Source organism: Schistocerca americana, chromosome 4 (assembly GCF_021461395.2).
Source record: "Schistocerca americana isolate TAMUIC-IGC-003095 chromosome 4, iqSchAmer2.1, whole genome shotgun sequence".
NCBI classification, from domain to species: Eukaryota; Metazoa; Arthropoda; class Insecta; order Orthoptera; family Acrididae; genus Schistocerca; species Schistocerca americana.
In genome coordinates, this window is record NC_060122.1 from 490,529,681 (window position 1) to 490,544,932 (window position 15,252).

General features: G+C 44.9%; 1 protein-coding gene across 1 annotated transcript in view; it reads left to right on the forward strand.

Annotated features, from left to right (window-relative positions):
• Positions 1-8,617: 8,617 nt before the first annotated feature.
• The window catches only part of LOC124612515, a 59,927-nt gene continuing 53,292 nt past the window's right edge, over positions 8,618-15,252 (forward strand). Inside the window, exon 1 of the mRNA XM_047140768.1 lies at positions 8,618-8,753. The gene's annotated coding sequence lies outside the window, so the exon portion shown is untranslated. The remainder of the gene's footprint in view (positions 8,754-15,252) is intronic.

Consider the following 15,252-nt stretch of genomic DNA (forward strand, 5'->3'; position numbering starts at 1 on the left):
GCCTCGGGCATAGATGTTTGTGATGTCCTTAGGTTAGTTAGGTTTAACTAGTTCTAAGTTCTAGGGGACTAATGACCTCAGCAGTTGAGTCCCATAGTGCTCAGAGCCATTTGAACCATTTGAACCATTTGACTTAATCATATTTTATTTCCCCTGTATGGCTGGGGCTTAGAGTCTACTTTGGATTGTGCACACTCTCTGAACTTGCTATGCATAGCACACATCTCACGGAAATCATCATACAGATAGACCGATAGGAGAGGACCAGAAAGTTGTTAAACATAAGATTTTGAGGGGGGAGGGCTGTTGTACCCGTTGTATATTACCCGTCTGTCCCTATAGCTTAATCCTATTTCCCACAGAATTTCGAACATCTTGCAGTATTTGACACTGTCGAACGCTTTTTTCAGATCGACAAATTCTATGAAAGTGCCTTGATTTTTTTTTTATTCTTGCTTCCTTATCAACCGTAACTTTAGAACTGCCTCTGTGGTGCCTTTACCTTTCCTAAAGGCATACTGATCGTTCCATTCTTCTGTATGTTATTCTTATCAGCAACTTGGATGCATGAGCCGTTAAACTGATTATGCGATAATTCTCGCACTTGTCAGCTCTTGCAGTCTTCGGAATTGGTGTGGATGATACTTTCCCAAAAGATGATATATTGCCAATCTCGTACATTCTACACACCAACGTGAATAGTCGTTTTGTTGCCATATCCCCCAATGATTTTAGAAATTCTTATAGAATGTTATCTATCTCTTCTACCTTATTTTATCTTACATGTGCCAAATCTCTTTTAAATTCTGTTACTAATACTGGCTCCCCTATCTCTTCTATACTGACTACCGATCCTTCTTCCACAACGTCATCAGACAGGTCTTCCCTCTCTAGAGGTCTTCAACATACTCTTTCTAGCTATCCGCTTTCTCCTCCACATTTAACAGAATTCCTGTTATACTCTTAATGTTACCATCCTTGCTTTTCATTTCACCGAAGTTTCTTTTGACTTTTCTATATGTTGAATCAGTCCTTATGGCAATCATTTCCTCTCGATTTCTTCACGCTTTTCATGTTGCCTTTTTGCCTTAGCTTCCCTGCACTACCTATTTATTGCTATTCACAGTGAGAGTGGGCCGGCCGAAGTGGCCGAGCGGTTAAAGGCGCTACAGTCTGGAACCGCACGACCGCTGCGGTCGCAGGTTCGAATCCTGCCTCGGGCATGGATGTGTGTGATGTCCTTAGGTTAGTTAGGTTTAGGTAGTTCTAAGTTCTAGGGGACTTATGACCGCAGCAGTTGAGTCGCATAGTGCTCAGAGCCACTAGGGGACTTATGACCGCAGCAGTTGAGTCGCATAGTGCTCAGAGCCACTAGGGGACTTAACACCGCAGCAGTTGAGTCGCATAGTGCTCAGAGCCACTAGGGGACTTATGACCGCAGCAGTTGGGTCGCATAGTGCTCAGAGCCACTAGGGGACTTATGACCGCAGCAGTTGAGTCGCATAGTGCTCAGAGCCACTAGGGGACTTATGACCGCAGCAGTTGAGTCGCATAGTGCTCAGAGCCACTAGGGGACTTATGACCGCAGCAGTTGAGTCGCATAGTGCTCAGAGCCACTAGGGGACTTATGACCGCAGCAGTTGAGTCGCATAGTGCTCAGAGCCACTAGGGGACTTATGACCGCAGCAGTTGAGTCGCATAGTGCTCAGAGCCACTAGGGGACTTATGACCGCAGCAGTTGGGTCGCATAGTGCTCAGAGCCACTAGGGGACTTATGACCGCAGCAGTTGGGTCGCATAGTGCTCAGAGCCACTAGGGGACTTATGACCGCAGCAGTTGAGTCGCATAGTGCTCAGAGCCACTAGGGGACTTATGACCGCAGCAGTTGAGTCGCATAGTGCTCAGAGCCACTAGGGGACTTATGACCGCAGCAGTTGAGTCGCATAGTGCTCAGAGCCACTAGGGGACATATGACCGCAGCAGTTGAGTCGCATAGTGCTCAGAGCCACTAGGGGACTTATGACCGCAGCAGTTGAGTCGCATAGTGCTCAGAGCCACTAGGGGACTTATGACCGCAGCAGTTGAGTCGCATAGTGCTCAGAGCCACTAGGGGACTTATGACCGCAGCAGTTGAGTCGCATAGTGCTCAGAGCCACTAGGGGACATATGACCGCAGCAGTTGAGTCGCATAGTGCTCAGAGCCACTAGGGGACTTATGACCGCAGCAGTTGAGTCGCATAGTGCTCAGAGCCACTAGGGGACTTATGACCGCAGCAGTTGTGTCGCATAGTGCTCAGAGCCATTTGAACCATTTTTGAACAGTGGGAGTGAGAGACAGTTACACTGAGGTGACAAAAGTCAGGGGATACCTCCCAACATTGCGTCGGGCCTCATTTTGGCCAGCATAGTGCAACAACTCGACGTGGCATGCACTCAGTAAGTCCCCTGCAGAAATAATGAGCCAAGCTGCCTCTGTAGTCGCCCATAACTGCGAAATCGTTGCCGCTGCAGTAGTTTGTGCACTACCACACGTCTCGATTATGTCTCATAAATATTCGATGGGATTCATGTCGGGCTATCTAGATGGCCAAATCATTCGCTCGAACTGTCCAGAATGTTCTTACAACCAATCGCGAACAATTGTGGCCCGGTTACATGGCGCACTGTCGTTCATAAAAATTTCATCGTTGTTAGGAGACATGAAATCCATGAATGACTGCGAATGGTCTCCAAATAGCCTAACATAGCCATTTCCAGTCAATGATCGGTTCAGTTGGATCAAAGGATCCTGTTCAGTTGGTTCAGAGGACCCAGTCCGTTCCATGTAAACAAAGTGTGATGTCACCGCCAGACACCACACTTGCTAGGTGGTAGCCTTTAAATCGGCCGCTGTCCGCTAGTATGTATACGTCGGACCCGCGTGTCGCCACTATCAGTGATTGCAGACCAAGCGCCGCCACACGGCGACTTTGCTACCGATGGTTCACTGACAAAATACGTTCTCATTTGCCGAGACGATAGTTAGCATAGCCTTCAGCTACGTCATTTGCTACGACCTAACAAGGCGCCATTATCAGTTGCTATTGATATTGTAAATAATGTACAGACAAGAGCTACGTTCAACATTAATGGATTAAAGTTAAGTATTCCACCAAGTACCACCTTTTTTCTGAAGTCTAAATACCTTGTCCTGTTCCAGACCTCACGCCAGTCTGCGTGAGCTTAAACGCGTGCCTTTCGGCTTCCTCAAAACCCCGTGAGTTGGCTCCTGCCAATCCACAACACAAAGCCCATACCATTATGGAGTCACCACCACCTTGCTCAGTGCCTTGTTGACAACATGAGTCCATGTCTCACCTCCACCCCCAATTACTGCTTCCCTCTCATACCTTCGACTAATAAATGCTGTTTGGTTTTCTTTCTAGTTGTAGATAACCTTTCGCTCCCTGTATTTTATACCTGTTCCTTCAGAATTCCGAAGATTGCTGTCATCACTCTCAAAAGTTTGCTGTAAATCTACAAATGATTTCTTCAGCCCACCTTCGAATACAAGTTGTAGCGTTATTATTCCCTCGCTTGTTCCTAGATTTCTCCTGAACACAAATTGATCTTCACTGAGCGCGACTACTAGCAGTTTTTCCAATCTTCTGTATTTTTTATTTGCTTATCTTTCAGCATAAACACTTCGACTTTTATGGTAGATTGAGCATTTGAATTGCGTAATTTGAGGAGCTGGGAAAAAAGTACATCAGAGTTTTTGCGCATTAGCTATAAATCTGTAGTAAAATGAACAGCACAATGTGCACTGCAACAAGCTGTGAAACTACCAGTAAAACTAAGCTGTAAAATTTGCTAATAAAAAGAAACTGTAAAGTGAACAGTAAGGTGAGCAGTTGAATGAACAATAAAGAGTACATCAAAATGAACAATAAGTATTAAAAAGAACAACAAAATGAACCTTAAATTCACACTAAAAACATTGACAGTGGATTAAGGGAAATGGACAGCGATCATAATCGCTAAATATTATTGTCTAAGCCTTTCAGCCTGAAAACTGCAGTGTCGTTCAGTTCACATAGATCTGTTTTTGATTCTCGGTATGCTCTGATGTTACAGCCACTCACATGATCCGTTTCCTCGCGCAGAGCACCACCGTCACATTGAGGATTTGAGCTTTTGATTCATTTGTACAGAAGGTCCTTGCAAATCCCATGTGATATTCGGATCCTGTTAAGAGCTTACCCATTGTCGGCGGGGATCTTCGAACCCAGAAAGTCGTTGTATGGGATCGGAAGTGAGGCAGTGAATCGTCCAATTATCGGTGCTCCAATCTATCTCCCACTGCGCAGTGGTGGATAGATTGGTGTTGAAGTTTGTGTCCAACAGGTGCTCAGCTCAGAGTAGGCTGGGGTCTTCTGAACCTCAACCTTCTGAATGGTATATGAGATCAATCTTCAGCAAATTATTGGTGTCACGATTTGCAATCATAACTTGTTAAACTGATATTCGGAATCCAAGCAACATTTGGGGACGCGAAAGTGTAAGTGCTACTCTGAGACGAGGAGGAAGTCCTGATGGGTTGTATCTAAGCAGTCGAAAGACTGGGACACCCTCATCTCCCCAGCCATCCCCATCCCAAAAATTGGTGCTCCTGCACCTTATAAGGAGGATGGCACCCAGGCTTCCGTGTGGAGAATAATGAAATAGGCACCTCTGGAGTGAATACATCGCCTGGTCCGGATGGTATCCCAATTAGATTTTACAGAGTAGTCTTCGGCAATGGTCATTTATTTAGTTAGCATTTATCGCGAGGCCCTCCCAGCGCAAAGTCTCAAGTGACTGGAAAAAAGCGCAGATGACTGCTGTATATAAGAAGAGTAAATGAATATACCCGTAAAATTACTGACAAAGACCCTCAACATAGGTTTGCTACAGTATCCTTGAACATATTCGAAGTTCGAATACAACAAATTTTCTTGAGACAGAAAAGCTTCTGTCCACAAATCAGCACGGATTTGGAAGGGACGGCTCATTCAGATCCCATCTTGCCATTTTCTCATACGATACTCTTCAAATAATGGATGAAGGGCAACAGGCAGACTGCATATTCCTAGGTTTCCGGAAAGCGTTTGACACAGTGCCCCACTGCAGATCCGAGCATACGAACTAGGTTCCAGACATATGGCTCAAAGACATTTTAGGTAATAGAACCCAGTACCTTGTCCTGGACGACCAGTGTTCATCAGGGATAAGGGTATCGTCAGGAGAGCCCCAGGATGGTGTGATAAGACCGTTCTTGTTCTCTACATACATAAATGACATGACGGACAGCGAGAGCAGCAATCTGGGGCTATTTGATGATGACAACGGTGTATACGAAAAGGTTTCGTCGGTGGGTGACTGTAGGATGTTTTAGGATGAGTTACACACAATTTCTACTTGGTGTGATGAATGGCAGCTTGCTCTAAATGTAGAAAAATGTAAGTTGATACAGATGAGTAGGAAAAACAATCCTGTAATGTTGGAATAAAGTGTTTGTGGTACGCTGCTTGGCACAGTGACGTAAATGATATGTAATGGAACCATCACGCCGAGTCGGTAGTACGGAAGACGAATCTACATCTACACAGACACTCCGCAAGCCACGGTACGGAACGTGGAGGAGGGTGCCCGTACCACTAATGGTCATTTCCCTTCCTGTTCCACTCACAAATAGAGCGAAAGCTACTGTCTGTGCGCCTCCGTATCTTATCCTCGTGGTCCTTATGCGCAGTATATGTTGGCGGCTGTAGAATCGTTCGGCAATCAGATTCAAATGCCACTTCTCTAAATATTATCGATAGTGTTTCTCCTTCCCTCCAGGTATTCCCATTTGAGTTCCTGAAGCTCCTCCGTAACACTTGCGTGTTATTCGAACCTACCGGTAACAAATCTAGCAGCCTGTCTCTGAACTGCTTCGATGTCTTGCTTCAATCCGATATGGTACGGATACGAAACACTCGAGCAGTCCTCAAGAATTGGTCGGACAGTGTCCTACATGCGATCTCCTTTACAGGTGAATCACTCTTTCCAAAAATTCTGATAATAAACCGAAGTCGACCATTCGCCTTCCCTACCACAGTGCACACATGCTCGTTCCACCTCGAATTGCTCTGCAACGTTACTCCCAGATATTCAAACGACTTGACTGTGTCAAGCAGGACACTACTAATACTGTATCCTAACATTACATGTTTGATCTTCCTATTCATCCGCATTAACTTACATTGCTCGACTTCAGTTTATTGGGAGAATTCTAGGGAAGTATTAGTTCATATACAGAAAAGCGGAGGACACAGGTGGGACACATTCTTGAATACCTCTCACGAGGTCTGATGAAAGCAAGACATCGAAGCAATTCATAGGAGTGTTGCTAGACTTGTTACCTGGATCAACACGCTAGTATTTCGGAGATGCTTCGTGAGCTTAAATCGGAGTCTCTGGAGGAAACACGACGTTCTTCGTGCGAAACAGTGCTGAGAAAATTTATGTGACTGATTGCAGAACGATTCTGCTGCTGTCAACGAACATTTTGCCTAAGGACCACGAAGACAAGATAAGAGAAATTAGAGCTCGTAAGGAGGCAGACATAGAGTAAGTAGTTTTTTTTCTAATGTTACTTAAAATCCGTCTTGATTGCAAATTTTTTTTTTATTATTCATATGACCGGTTTCGGTTCATTCAGAACCATCTTCATTCAGAACCATCTTCAGATCTGATATTTCAGTTACAGGAGTAACCCGTAACTGAAATATCAGATCTGAAGATGGTTCTGAATGAACCGAAACCGGTCATATGAATAATAAAAAAAATTTGCAATCAAGACGGATTTTAAGTAACATTATAAAATCACTGATTGCTGTTATTCCATAAGACATTATGTCTGTTTTTGCAAAGTTTTTTTTTCTCGCGCCATTTGCGAGTAGACTGGCTATTAGTGCCGTGTACCGCAAGTCTCTAGGGGAACGGAAGGTTCCAAATTATTGGAAAAGAGCACAGGTAGTTCCAGTTTTCAAGAAGGGTCGTCGAGGAGATGCGCAAAACTACAGGCCTATATCTCTGACATCGATCTGTTGTAGAATTTTAGAACACGTTTTTTGCTCGCGTATCATGCCATTTCTGGAAACCCAGAATCTACTCTGTAGGAATCAACATGGATTCCGGAAACAGCGATCGTGTGAGACCCAACTCGCTTTATTTGTTCATGAGACCCAGAAAATATTAGATACAGGCTCCCAGGTAGATGCCATTTTCCTTGACTTCCGGAAGGCGTTCGATACAGTTCCGCACTATCGCCTGATAAACAAAGTAAGAGCCTACGGAATATCAGACCAGGTGTGTGGCTGGATTGAAGACTTTTCTCCAAACAGAACACAGCATGTTGTTATCAATGGAGAGACGTCTACAGACGTTAAAGTAACCTCTTGCTTGCCACAGGAGAGTGTTATGGGTCCATTGCTTTTCACAATACATATAAATGACCCAGTAGATAGTGTCGGAAGTTCCATGCTGCTTTTCGCGGATGATGCTGTAGTATAGAGAGAAGTTGCAGCATTAGAAAATTGCAGCGAAATGCAGTAAGATCTGCAGCGGATAGGCACTTGGTGCAGGGAGTGGCAACTGACCCTTAACATAGACAAGTGTAATGTATTGCGAGTACATAGAAAGAAGGATCCTTTATTGTATGATTATATGATAGCGGAACAAACACTGGTAGCAGTTACTTCTGTGAAATATCTGGGAGTTTTGGTACGGAACGATTTGAAGTGGAATGACCATATAAAATTAATTGTTGGTAAGGCGGATGCCAGGTTGAGATTCATTTGGAGAGTCCTTAGAAAATGTAGTCCATCAACAAAGGAGGTGGCTTACAAAACACTCGTTCGACCTATACTTGAGTACTGCTCATCAGTGTGGGATCCGTACCAGGTCGGGTTGACAGAGTAGATAGAGAAGATCCAAAGAAGAGCGGTGCGTTTCGTCACAGTGTTATGTGGTAAGCGTGATAGCGTTATGGAGATGTTTAGCAAACTCAAGTGGCAGACTCTGCAAGAGAGGCGCTCTGCATCGCGGTGTAGCTTGCTGTCCAGGTTTCGAGAGGGTGGTTTTCTGGATGAGGTATCGAATATATTGCTTCCCCCTACTTATACCTCCCGAGGAGATCACGAATGTAAAATTAGAGAGATTCGAGCGCGCACAGAGGCTTTCCGGCAGTCGTTCTTCCAGCGAACCATACGCGACTGGAACAGGAAAGGGAGGTAATGACAGTGGCACGTAAAGTACCCTCCACCATACACCGTTGGGTGGCTTGCGGAGTATACTTGTAGATGTAGAAGGTACGCGCCCTCCGTTATGCGCAGTCTGGCAGCTTGTGGAGTACGTACGTTGATGTGCAACCTGATATTGTGTTGAGCAGCCCTCATTAGTGTCTTATTGCTGCAGCTGAAATGCACTGCAGTGGCGAGAGCTGTTAATGAAGACGAGTGCTCGGCAGCACAGAGGCCTGGTGGACTGGGGACTGGCGCGGCGCCGCTCTCGCCTGCGCGTGGCGGCGCTGCGGCGGCTGGAGTCTTCGTGGGGCGGCGCGCCGCCTACCGCGGGTATATAAGACGCGGCGCGGGCGGCCCGCGGAGTTTCTCCCGACACCGCCGCTCTGCCCCGTCCGTCGCCGCACGGCCCGCAACACCTCGCTACAGTACCGCGCTCTTCTGCAGGTGAGTCCCTCTCTCTGCCACACTCTTCCTCGCGTCAGCCAGAAGGTAAAGCTGGAAGCTAAGGATTCAATGTCCCACAGACACCGAGGCCATTCGAGATAGAACACTAGCCTATTTGGACAAAGATGGGCGAGGTAATTAGCTGCCATCTGGTCTGGTTATCTCTGCGTGATTGATCAAACGCGTGCTTTGGGGTGTTCGACGACCGACCCAGTGGTCTTCTTCAACTGCTGCGAACTGTATTATGAGACTCGCCGTCCAGACTCCAACCAGTATGATTAGAGTCTAAGAGCAACAGCCCGCTGCACTTCAAGAAAACTGCGTCGTTCGTCGATATATTGTGCATGATGTGGAATCAACAACTTGTCTCTACATACGAAAGCACACCATTAATCCTGCGATATTTACGAAGGGACCACCCGAAAGAGATTTCGTGCAAGTGGTGGTAAACGTGAATAAGGATGACCACTCGAAAATTTCAGTCCCATACCCCCCGAATACAAACCTAATAGCTTAACCGAATGGAGGAGGGAATCGTAGATTCTGTGCAATTGCAAACGGCTACGCGGTTTATCCGAGGATTTTCGCGGTGGTCACCAAGTACTTTCATCGTTACAAAAGAAAGAAGGAAGGAATATTAGAGTTTAACGTCCCGTCAGCGATGTCGACGCCAGTAGAAATGGGGGCAAGGATGTTCAGAAGGGCCATCACAGAAAATCTAAACCTGGTTCCCCGATCGAGATTTTAACCGCCGTCCGAATGAGCGTCCAGTGTACTACCACTTCCCTGTTAAGAGACTTCCCCTAGAAACAGGTTTAATCTGAGTAAACAGCCGTGACAGCTTATATTATCATCATCCAGTTTACCATTTTCTTTCGCAACACACGTGTTATTGCATTTGAATGTGTACATCTAGCGAAATCATTTATGAGACGTTACACTTTTCTATGAATTCTACTTATTTTTTCCGGCAGCAGGATGGTTTCGTAAGTAAGCTAAGTAACTCCACTAATCGGCATTTTCTTCGTAAGGATGTATCATTTCCGCCGCAGCAATGTTCTTCACATGATAGTATGCAGTGTCCTTTATCCCGCGCGTGGATGTGTAACAGTATAGCGCAGATGATTGTAATGGTGGTGGTTTGCGTGCGATTTTCCGTATTCGCATTAATGAAAGGATATTGAGGTTGAACGTCACATAAATTGAGATGTAACTAGAGACGGACTTCGAACTCAAACGGACAGTTTTGTGTGCGCTCATAGAGAGGAAACCCCCGACATTCTTCTGAAGTCATTTGTGGAGTCCACATGAAACCAAACTCCGACTGATTCTTCGTGAGTTTGAAGCCTACTCTTCCTGAATACGGGTACGATGTATAATCTCTCTGCCACATCACTCATTCTGTGCCTGGAATTAAAGTTATGAAAACGATTATGAGCCCGATGAAAGCACGTAATTCTCTTTCGAAAAAACAAAGCTCGGTTTCATAGCATAACGTCATTACGTACTCACACAACGTACTAATCATCACGAACTGTCTCATCTGCCTTCACGTCGTAATAGACTGCTAACCGGATAGAAATGTATCGGAGGACATTCGTGTACGATTTGATGGGCGCCGTCGACAGTTCTCAGCTTCTAGCAGCTCTCCTGCCGCAGTCGAAAATATCTTCCACGATCTGATTCGAACCAGCATCTTGCGAGTTGAAAGCCACACCGTGACAAAGGTTTTTTAACTCACGCGTCCCTTTACGAGGTGAACTAGTGTTCGAAATTCACCTCCATTACCTTCACTTCAACGCCAGTGTATCTTTTCGTAGCAGTCGCTCTTGTGACCACATTCTGATAGTGAGCCACCATAACGCACCTGGACGAAAGAATAGCTGTCTGCGCGCGCATGTATGTGAATGTAAAATCACTTATTGATGACAGATTGATGCTTGAATTAGACATCATCGTACTAAATAAACTGGCACTCAGCAACATGGTACGCACGTTAAATGCTCCACTACTGCATTAATGCGAACTCGTGTTCCAAATTTCGACTCTTCTTGGCAAATGTAGACTTCGCTTTTAGTATTAACACCACTCTAGGCGACTACTTAATAATTCTGCTCTGGGAGGGTCGTTACTCTCTTGAAATTCCACAGTGCCCCTGCTCAAAATATCACAAAGTAATTTTATAGGTGGTGCGGATAACCAGCATGTTATTTAAAAGGCGGAGTATATACACTCTTTCGTAACAACGTATTTAGTCGTCTGTCTAGGACACAGTTTCAGCCCTCAGGTCCGCTGCTTCCACAAGCCTGTAAAAAGAAGTTTGGAGGAAGACCATAAACACCCTGCACATGAAAGTTACTAAGACTCCATCGTAACTGTCAGTGATAAACTTCTCCAATAGTCATGCCATCACATTACCTGTAGGGAAATGGTAACTACAAACAACAAGAAATGAGGTATTGCAGGAATTAAGGTCAGTGAGAGCGGAGGTTTTGTTTCTTTTCCTCAGACAATCCACGGCGAATACCGCTAAAAACGGACCTTAAAGAGAGAAAGTCAGAGTTTCTCCGCTGTGGCTTAGGAAGATTTTAAACAACATTCGAAGTCAGAATTTTTTCAACACAGAGTTGTTTCTGTTCTAATTCCATACGTAGACGTTGGCTTTACTTATCAGTTTCTTAAAGTGTTTGATACACAAAATAATTGATTTTCTGTTTGCTGAATATCAGGTGACAGTTTAAAAATTTACTGTTTCCTCAGAATTCGCTTTCTAAGAAAAAGGTTTAGCATTTGAAGAGTACTCAGTTAAGACTGCCGGGATGAGAGGCCGCGATCGATATATGAAACTATTCATTGAGGTTCCATGCCAATCTGCGGGATACATCTTCAGTGACGAACCGGTCACTGTTGCAGCTGCCGAGTCATCTGTGAAGAAGTAGCCCTCAGATGGGGAGGAAACGTCAGTGAATAATGAATACTATAATTATCGACCAGACCCTCTCAAACTACAAGTTTTAACTGGTCTAAATACCGACAGTAACAACCCACATTTATTTGCAAGAGTTATTTTTTTGTATTTATATATTGTATGTGTGAAGTTATTTTATGAGATTCGCCACCTAAATGTAAAGCGTGTGTATCGTGCGGATGATTACGGCTAGTGTTTCGTGGTTCATTGCTGATTTTGTGGTGTTGTGTACGCTTGAAATTTCAACAAGAAAGAAGTTGAACCCAGTGATGGAGCGGGTGTGGCCTGTCCTTGTGGGTGGCCTCTGGGTGTGATGGCCCCATACGAATATGCATAAGGAATGTCCAAGAGACTCTGTGATGAGTTTTTGCCACTTAAACCGTCATCGCATACAGTCTAGGGGCCAATAACTATACGTCGGTCTCTCAGTTCCCCATGTCAAATTTCAGTGACAGTTTTTTCTGCGATCAGCACTAGAATGTATTATATCCAGTCCGAGCGAGATTGTGACGCTGTACGTGAGCGTCAGTGGCTACGGAGGCGGATTGTATTACACATATACTCATCATTCTCAACCTCGAAGAGCCATGCGGCGTCGGAGCCATTGCACAGCTCAAATTTTTTCTGACCAATGCCCAGCGAGTTGAGAATTGAGTGGAGAGGCTCGGAATTGGGAATTATCTGGAAGGAGTTTTCCCATTGCTGGCATTTGCATTACAACAGAGGGATAGCTCTTGAAGGCCTTTACTGCAATCGGGAGATTAGAACTAATTTAAATTCATTTCTGAGGCAATGCATCCCAGCCAAAGAAGAGGCCTCGTCCGTGTTTGTGTACTTGTTTGGGTAACACAGTAAAGTCGACTGCTTATTATGACAAGAACGGGAGTCTCGCATGTCGTTTTACAACACATAATGTAGCTAACTTCAGATATAGGAGCAATCAGACAGCACGCGGAAATTCCAGCAGTTTAAACGCGTAGCACGAGGAGTGAGTGTGCAGTGGAGAGACAGGATTACGACAGGCAATCAGAATTGCCTCCATTGTCAGTCGTGAGCAAGAGTCGATGCCGCGGCTGGAGTCAGGAAAACTTTGCGTTAATTTCCGAGGCCGCCGGTCCGGATATGAGATCCGCTTCATCGCGAATAGCGCTCCGGGTCACGAAAAGTCGTGCGCTTGCAGCAGCCAGCGTAGCGTTGCTTGCGTAAGCGAAACAAGCGTTGCGCGGAGGAGACCTGTGATTTGCTAACGAACCTGAGCTTCTCACAGACAGATGTGCTGTTATTAATGCGTGCATAACGGTACCATCGTAATAGCAGCGCCGAGCGTAGTCATCACCTGGAGGCCAATCCCCAATCGTAAAGTCAGGATCATAACCTACAGCCACGATAGTTGCAATGTGCAATTAGTGAATCCCGAGCACATAAATAAAAAAACGTATATTCTCTTTTTTCGTGTTATTTGGCTGACTGTAATCCCGATATGAAGGTGTGGGATCATACCGAGTGACCAGAATAGCTTAATCACGACATAAACGTGGGACGCTAAACAAATTATGTATCGAGGCCGTCATTGTCGTAGTGAAGTCTAATCGGCAGCCTTCGTTAGAAACTATGGCTCCAGAGCTCTGATTTGCATCTAGAAGTGATGCCTTTTACTGTTGTTGTGTTCAGATTCCGTTGGTTACCCCCAGTAAGTAAACTAAATATCATGGAAGTTAACCTTTATTTCGAATTCCAGTGCTGCAAAACATGCCGAATTTCACTTTAAAATAATGAAAGTGAATTATGTGAAGTGAGGAATCAAACTACACGGTGTAGCTGTAAAGTCGTCATGTGTCGACACGAATAATGCCAAACATGGTGGAGAACATAAACTTTGGTGGAGGAGATATTATCTTGAGGGCATGTTTTTCTCGACGTATTTTGATCTCTTGATAGGAACGTTGAAGCCAATAAGGTAATAATGAGCACTTCTTCAACATTCAAACTGTGTCTACTAGTTGGATCTGTCAACATGATCATTTTGGTGTTAATAAAGCAAAAGCTATAGCCGAGCGATGAGCTAAAACAGGAGTGCCACACAGCTGAAACGAAGCCCAGATCTCAACGCAGTCCAGCCTAGTCCATCATGTTCAGTTATACTATCGACCATACCATGCCACACCGTAACGGATAAGTGTTTGTCATGTTCCAAATGTAACGATCGACGTATGTGAAGAAATCTACAGCAATTCTTTGAAAAATCTTCCCATAACTGCAGAAGTCGAACTAATTGCGAAATACTGATTAATTGCTCGAGATCAATTTCCTGTAAGGAGCCCACTCACAGGAGCATTGTAGAGTTTCTGGTCGGCGTCGCTTTTTGAATGACTGGAAAAATCGATTAAGATATCCCACGAGGAAAAGTTCTGCAGCAGTGACATTACACCAACTTTGAGTTCAGGAAGCTACTATTCGTCTTTGTTGGCCAACGTGTAGAAGAGAACGGCGCTCTTCGCCAGACAACATTCGAATGAACGGTTTTTTTTTCGTGCGCCTCAAAGCATTCCCTTTTTTGGCTACACAACGTAGTAATATTTTTGTATTTTTGCATCTGTCGCTGTTTTGTAGCAATATATTTTTTATATCTCTACTAGTTGAGAGATTCCGATCCAGTACTTCATGCAAAAGGATTACTGATGCTCTCATATCAGGAAAAACCTGATGCAGTTAGTCTACCGGTAGCAAACCCAGGTGACTGCTGAAAGAGAAAGCCGTCAATTATAGCGCAATTGGTGGAAAGGAACAGGTTTTCTAGTACTCTGAAACTGGTTTCATCTCTAGCTAGCATTTCAAGCACTCGTATTTCCCCATAAATACTTTATGTATGCCTGGAAACCGTTGCTGTTCCTCCCGACCACTCTCCTTCACCACCAAAGCAAACTGCAGTGATCTGTTGAGTTGTGAACACAGTCAGCAGCAATGAGCTCCAGACACGGCAAATAAATTCGATAATAGGCTCGTCGAAAGAATATCCCTGACAAGTGCAGTGGGCTTGGCGTTGCTGCTTCGTGCGTCTACCTCCACCAATCGCGTAACGCGATTTTGTACGTGTCTCTATGGCAATGGCTCACTGTTACTGCAGCTCTGTAGACGACAATCGTTTTCGCTGCAGTCGTTTGTGCTTCCCAGTTGGCAGTTGGCAGCTGTCAGAGATTTTCTTTCGCTGACTCCACCACAGTTCGGTGTAGAAAATGATTCTGGATACCAGCTCATATGGAACAAATGAGGAACGCTTTGCCACGGAGGAAGCACACCGGAACGGAAGAACCTTCAACATCGCAGCGCGTCAGCAATCGTTGGTTAATATATTAAAAAACTACAAACCCGCCTCGATTGCAAAAAAGCACCTAGTGTTAACCTAGGTTCCGGCGTAGATAACTACACCTTCTTCAGAACAATAAAACCCATAAGTGCCCTAGCTATAGAGTTCTTTTAATCATTGACAAAGGTCTTCTTAGGCACTTGTGGGTTTTATTGTTCTGAAGAAGG